We start from the raw sequence: 6,966 nt of genomic DNA on the forward strand, positions 1-6,966 counted from the left end.
CACTCACAACCCCTCCTCTGTGTGGTTCTCCACTCAAGACCTGAGCAGCTTTTCAACCTCATCTTGTCAATACGGGGATAAGGAGTCCGCCTGAAAGTTCATTAATTCCTGAGTAACCTATGCTTCAGTTTTGCTAATACCCAGTTCTATTGATGTTTTCTTTCCCATGGAGTGGGCCAGGTTAACCCCTACACCCCAACCCAGCTTCCTGCCAGAAACAGCCCATTGTCAAGCCCCGCATCACGCCACAGAGATGTACAAGGGGCATAAATAGGGCATCATTATGGTACGACCCAGTGCAAGGGAACGCCGGGATGGTTGTGTACCCAGACCCACCTGCCCTGGGAGACTCACGCTCAGCCCTTGCCTTACACAGCTTGGGGCCTGGGCAGGATGTATAGGCCCTGACCCCTGAGGTCATGTTCCGTGTGCAAATTCAAAAGCTTGACATCTGTTGCCTGGCTTTTTGATCACGCAGAGAAAGAAAAACTCAGACCGCTTGTCAGCAAAAGACTTGTTCTACGTGAAATAATATCCCTGCAAGCCACCTAGGCCATAATTAAGGGGTTTTGTTGTTTATTTTCTTTTGTTTTGTTTTTGTTTAGACCAATGAAAAGAGAACTGAAAGTAGGATGGGTTGAGTTTTGCTGGGAAAGGGTCCGCTCTTTGTTTTACAGGACAATGGTGTCCATAGAGCTTATGCAGGGAGGGCTTCTGTCACGCAGGCCTTAACTCTATAAATGCTACTGTATCATATTCGATATGTGAATTTCTAAGGCCTGTAAATTATTAACATCTTCAAAACTTTGCCGAAAAAAATTATGTACACAACCTACCACAAGCCATCACACTTTTTTTGCAATTAAAAAGCCTTTAAGCTTTTAGCTAACATACATACTTAGCGTACACTTAAATTCTGCACATAATATACCTGTACATACATAACTGCTTTTTGTAACATACCTGCCATACAATTGTCAATTTGTATATTGCCATTCCTCACCAACTTATATGTTTTTTTTGTTGTTGTTTTTTTTGTATTTTATTCTTTTATTTTGAGTTTTTTGTTTTGTCACTCTCATTATGTTGTACTGGAGCTTCTACCATGTTCAATCAGTTACGAAAAGAAAAAAAAAAGATCTACGGTAATTAGGGATGTAACAATATTATTAATATCATGATATCGCGATAGCAAAGCTGTCTCGATATTATCGTGTTCACATGACGATATAAAACTATAGTCAGAGCCCGTCTATGGAGAGCCTTCCCACTCCCTATTACCGTATTTTTCGGACTATAAGTCGCACCTTAGTATAAGACGCATCAATCCAAAAATACGTCATGACGAGGAAAAAAACATATAAGTTGCACTGGACTATAAGTCGCATTTATTTAGAACCAAGAACTAAGAGAAAACATTACCGTCTACAGCCGCGAGAGGGCACTCTATATTTTCAGTAGTAGGCTACAGGATCACTGAGCAGCATAGAGCGCCCTTTCGCTACTGTAAACGGTAATGTTTTCTCTTGGTTCATTTCTCTTGGTTCATGTCAAATTAATTTTGATAAGTCACAGGACCAGCCAAACTATGAAAAAAAAGTGTGACTTATAGTCCGGAAAAAAGTCATATTGTACCGAATTTTGGTTGCAGTTCCAACAGAGTTCCACTGGGGGCGATCGCCATGAGTGCAAAATAAATGGGAGTCTATGGGGCTAGACGGCTAAATTTGTGCCTTTCACCCTATTGGCATTGTGAAATCTCAGCTCTGATTGTAGGTTTTGCAAGTTCAACATGGCTTACAGGTCAAAAGTTGAATGAACGAGTGCTTATGTCCTTTCGATTTCTTACAGGTTGAGTTGTTGTTGCCCATAACATACTAGCATTCTGCTAATGAACACTGATTGGTCAGTGAAGGACTGATTACCACCAGAGATACAGCTTGATGGCATCCGAATCAGAATCAGCGGGATCAGAATGTTCAGGCGGACTTTTTCGCCCACGTTTTTCTTTTCAACGCTGCAACCTTTGTTTGGTTGCTGGCACTTTTATCTGCCTATTGTTATGTATGTACTGTGAAATTTACATGGAAAATAAATTGAATTTGAGTAATTGTGTTATTCTTGTGTTAAGAAATACCTGATGCATATGGTATAGTATTACCACTTTAAAAAACAAAAACAAATGTCACGCTCAATATTGCTAAATATCAATAAAAATGTAAAAAGAAAAAAATGCCTCGCAGGTGTGCAATGATAAATTGTTCTAATAATGGGCAAGGGTTGTCCTATTTCTCGTTTCACAAGGATGAAAAAAGGTAACCCATGTGGACTGTGTTAATTGTCAAAGCCATTGTGTATGTATTTTCGGCGTGGTCTTTCAAAACAACAAAACAAAAACTCTTCTAGCACGTGTATTTACCTGTGTCAGCTGTGTTGTCGATGCCTCGAGAGAAAAGAAAGTGCAGAGCACGAAAGCACCAGAGCCGTTAAATATTTAATTTTTCACCGGCTCTGGACACCATAGACATTCTCTGAAAGCACCAAAGTGACTGAAGGATGATCATGATCATGATCCGGTTTTTCCGTGCCTCAGAACGGCTCCGTTCACAGTGAATAAATGCAGTGTAAACTTGTTTATTTAATGTGCTGTGAGTTTAGAACACAACAGTCACTAGTTATGCCTTATTTTCGTGGCAGATGATTATAGCGTTTCACTAGATTTGTAGTGAGGTACGTTGTTGTAAGCATGTTTTCACTGAAGCTGGAGATTTCCTTCAAAATAAAAGCTCTGCTGACTTTTCCGTCAAAATAAAAGCTTATGTGCAGTATGACAGCTAGCGGTTTAAATGCAGTCCAAATTCAAAATCTCTTTTTCAAGTGTAGAAATTAGCAAATAAGTATTATAATTTCCCTCTGTAAAGCAAAAATAATATACCTATGAAATATTTATTTTCATTTAATTTGAAGTGTACTGTTGTTTTACTGTCATTGTTGTTATTATCATATTCAAAAAATGTTTGGCTTCCTAAAACACCAGTTTGAATGTAATTTAGACTGAGACAGTACATCACAAATTAAAAGAGGGATTTACTGACTTTTTTATAAGCTCTCAATTTTGAACTCTCATAGTTCATTACATAGAATATTTAACATTAAAATGTACACAATCTATATAATTTGCCTTTTTTTAATACAAAATATGGACTTCATGTCGCAATATTATCATATCGTGAGATTTCGATACTGTTACATCCCTAATGCTAATTGAAAGAAAACAAGTTGATAAAAAAATTGAACCTAATATTTGGCAATAATGTAGCATAACGAAACATTTATTAGCAGTTTTAGGTGTAACATAGTTAGCAGAGGGGAGGATCACCCAAAAAGTACAAAAATTATCAATTTTGTTTGGGAAGTTGTTATACCCTTCGTGAACAATGCCAATAAGTTTATGTCCAATGGGAGCAATCAGCCTCTTGCAAATAAATAAATAAATAGATAAATAAATAGGTCAAAATGACTGGAACACAACATGAGAGATAATTAAAAAAATATTCAACCTTCATTTAAATCATTTTACATGTGTCTTTTAGTTGTGATTTTTAGCTTTTATTTTTATACAGTACACACAAGCATAACTTTTTTTCTTAGTCAGTCATCACAGCATTGCATTATACATTTTGCCTCCCATACAGTAAAATTACAAAGCCTCTCATAAAACGAAGCATTTAAATATCATCTTACTAAGACATATTGCTAGGATACATAGAGTGACAATTAATTAGTAAGTAGCCTGGTTATAAAGATAAGCTATCAGATTTTTTATATTACATTTTGGCCACATAAAGTAAAACTACAACGAATTGCATAATTTTGCTCAGCTTGGGCATCCAAATTAAACTAAGGTGTTTTTCCTTTCTTAGGTGTAATATTCATATTCTTCATATCTTCAGTTTATTGAACACACACAGGCACACACACATACTTATATACATATATATAGACAAACATACATATATACATATACATGTAGATATATTCAGTAAACTGTTCCATTTAAAAGCATAATTGTTTCTCAAACCTAAGGCTTTACGCATTTTCCTCATGCCCGTGTTTGCGCTTTGCATTTTTTCACAGATCATGATGGTGCTTTCAAATCCACAACCATATCAGTTTTACAAGACATCGAACTGTTTCAAACATTAAAATAGTTTGAAACTGTTAAATGTATTTGAATACCTTTTTACATGAAATGCAGCATATTCAGATGTTAAACAAACGAGTCGCTTTGAATACCACTGTTTCTCACATTTTCATTTAAAACCAACCAGAATGTGAGAGAGACAATATGTATGAAAATTAGTTCTTTTTTTCTAGCTACCTCTATTTCTTTTAAAAAAAAAAAAAGAAGAAAAATTGTCCTGTAACACAGAGGAACTTTCCCAACTGATGAGAGGCTTATCCTGTTGGGTGCGATAGATGTGCATTGGGGCTTTTTGGAGGTCCCTGTTTTTTGATGCGGAGCTGTTTAATAGTTTGCTGGCACAGTTGGCATGGTTACCAGTGGAGAAAAGCAGCGACTTAAACCTTGTGACTGAATCTCCCTGAACCCCCGATAATCTTCGGCCAATCTCCGTATTAACACCCAACTTCTACTCGATCTGCCTTCATGCCCCCATCCCAGCCTCAGCACATGCTCACTTCTCAACGCCTCACAAAGGCTTCGGGATAAATGGTGTAAAAATTGGCGCCCCTGGAATCATTTCCCACCAAATCCCTTTTATTGCCAGACATGTGGCATTTGTCTTTTTAATTTAAAAAAAGAAAATATCATGCAGTCTGTGTAGAACGTGCCATGGTTGTTCGGCATGATGCGAATGATGAAAATATAGATGAGGGGTTTAGCGTTCTTCCGCGGCCAGCTTACTGGCCCAGAAACTGTACGTAGGGCGAGTACGCGAGCCAAAGCCTTTAACAACCCCTGCCATGATTAAAACACTATATTAAAATGACATGGGTGGTGGAAACATATTCTTGCCCTCAGCTCCAGAACCAAAGTCTGCATTATTTATTACCGTGGCCTGTATTGACCGGGTTACATTAGCCATTTTCATTTCTGTATCTATACGATGATTGCTTCTGCCTGGCAGACAGTTTAAATGATCTCACTTTCAAAGTGCAACAGCTAAGTGTGTTTGGGCATATTCACGGTCACATTTAAAGATAATGTGCATGATTTATATTGTCTTCAAATAAATCTGGTCATATTCAAAGTAGTTTGTAACTTGGCACTTACGTTATGTGCTCATTCCTTATGCTCGCTGTCATGTGGATCTTAAGTGGCACGTGCGTGATAACTCTTAACCTGGGGCCTGTACCATGATGGTAGATGAACAAATTCAGAGTTACAGGATTAGTTTTAGGTTGACAAAACCAAACCACTTTGTTGGTACCATGATGCTGGTCATCAACTTTCTTTATCAACTCAAGCTTTGATCCTGAGTTTGTGGACCATGTGCACATGAATGTGTGACATCACTGGCGAACATCCAATCACGAGCCTTGATTAGAGGTTAAAGGTTAAACCGGGTTACATTAGCCATTTTCATTTCTGTATCTATATGATGATTGCTTCTGCCTGGCAGACAGTTTAAATGATCTCACTTTCAAAGTGCAACAGCTAAGTGTGTTTGGGCATATTCACGGTCACATTTAAAGATAATGTGCATGATTTATATTGTCTTCAAATAAATCTGGTCATATTCAAAGTAGTTTGTAACTTGGCACTTACGTTATGTGCTCATTCCTTATGCTCGCTGTCATGTGGATCTTAAGTGGCACGTGCGTGATAACTCTTAACCTGGGGCCTGTACCATGATGGTAGATGAACAAATTCAGAGTTACAGGATTAGTTTTAGGTTGACAAAACCAAACCACTTTGTTGGTACCATGATGCTGGTCATCAACTTTCTTTATCAACTCAAGCTTTGATCCTGAGTTTGTGGACCATGTGCACATGAATGTGTGACATCACTGGCGAACATCCAATCACGAGCCTTGATTAGAGGTTAAAGGTTAAAGGTTTTGCTAACGGTTAAGATATTGAAGAATATGATGAATCTTAATGCTTTTACAGTGAAAAAAGTACTTGTTCACGAAAGAGGACAAATAAAAGAAATGATCCTGCTGTGACTTGTCACTTTGGTTTGATTGGTCCAGTTTCAGTTTGGGATCTCTAACTCAGAACATAACCTGTCCCGGAGCAGGTTAGCTGTGGAGTGTAAGTTACTATTGCAGTAAATGCAGCTAAAAGCAAAGCCACTTTCATGGTACCTAAAACCCAGGATTGGTGCAAACTAAACTGAAATTTACCTGGCTAGCCAGTTAATTCGGCTTGGACGACTCTCCATCACGAGATAAACAACATATCCCTTGTGGATAATATAGTGTATTATTGCACACAGTGTCTGGGTATTTCTTCATTTAGTGACAAGGAGCACATTTCAGTTTTTGCCAAGTTTCTAAATGAGTCTGATTCCTAAATGAACCATTACGACCAGGAAATAATAGCCTATAGAGTGTATGGACTGGTGGTACAAATAATAAGCATGATTTTGTTGTAATCAGTGGTATATTATAAAAGTGATCATATTAATTATTAATTGAATAAAACACATAGGCTAACTAGTCTATTTGTTATTTTTCTTTTAGCTATTGTCCAGGCCATTGGACTGCAATTGCTTTCTCTAAAAAGTCTGTGAAAAGTCACTTAAAGGTTTTGCAGTAACTTATTAAATGTAGGACTATTTCTGATTTGCTATATCTGTTTTTTAGAAATCTGAAATTATCTCATAATTTGGCACTAGCCCCCTTAAGGCAATATATTCAGTATGAACCAGCATTTATTTTATACAAATATTTCTTCATCAAATAAAAAAATGTTAATTGAACCATTAAGGAACCAGA

General features: G+C 37.3%; 1 long non-coding RNA gene across 1 annotated transcript in view; it reads right to left on the reverse strand.

The window, feature by feature from the left end:
- LOC127975796 (uncharacterized) overlaps nucleotides 1-2,692 on the reverse strand; it is a 54,372-nt gene extending 51,680 nt beyond the window's left edge. The window contains exon 1 of the long non-coding RNA XR_008157624.1: nucleotides 2,420-2,692. This is a non-coding gene — a long non-coding RNA (uncharacterized LOC127975796). The remainder of the gene's footprint in view (nucleotides 1-2,419) is intronic.
- Nucleotides 2,693-6,966: the final 4,274 nt, after the last annotated feature.

Source organism: Carassius gibelio, chromosome B17, assembly GCF_023724105.1.
Source record: "Carassius gibelio isolate Cgi1373 ecotype wild population from Czech Republic chromosome B17, carGib1.2-hapl.c, whole genome shotgun sequence".
Classification (NCBI taxonomy): domain Eukaryota; kingdom Metazoa; phylum Chordata; class Actinopteri; order Cypriniformes; family Cyprinidae; genus Carassius; species Carassius gibelio.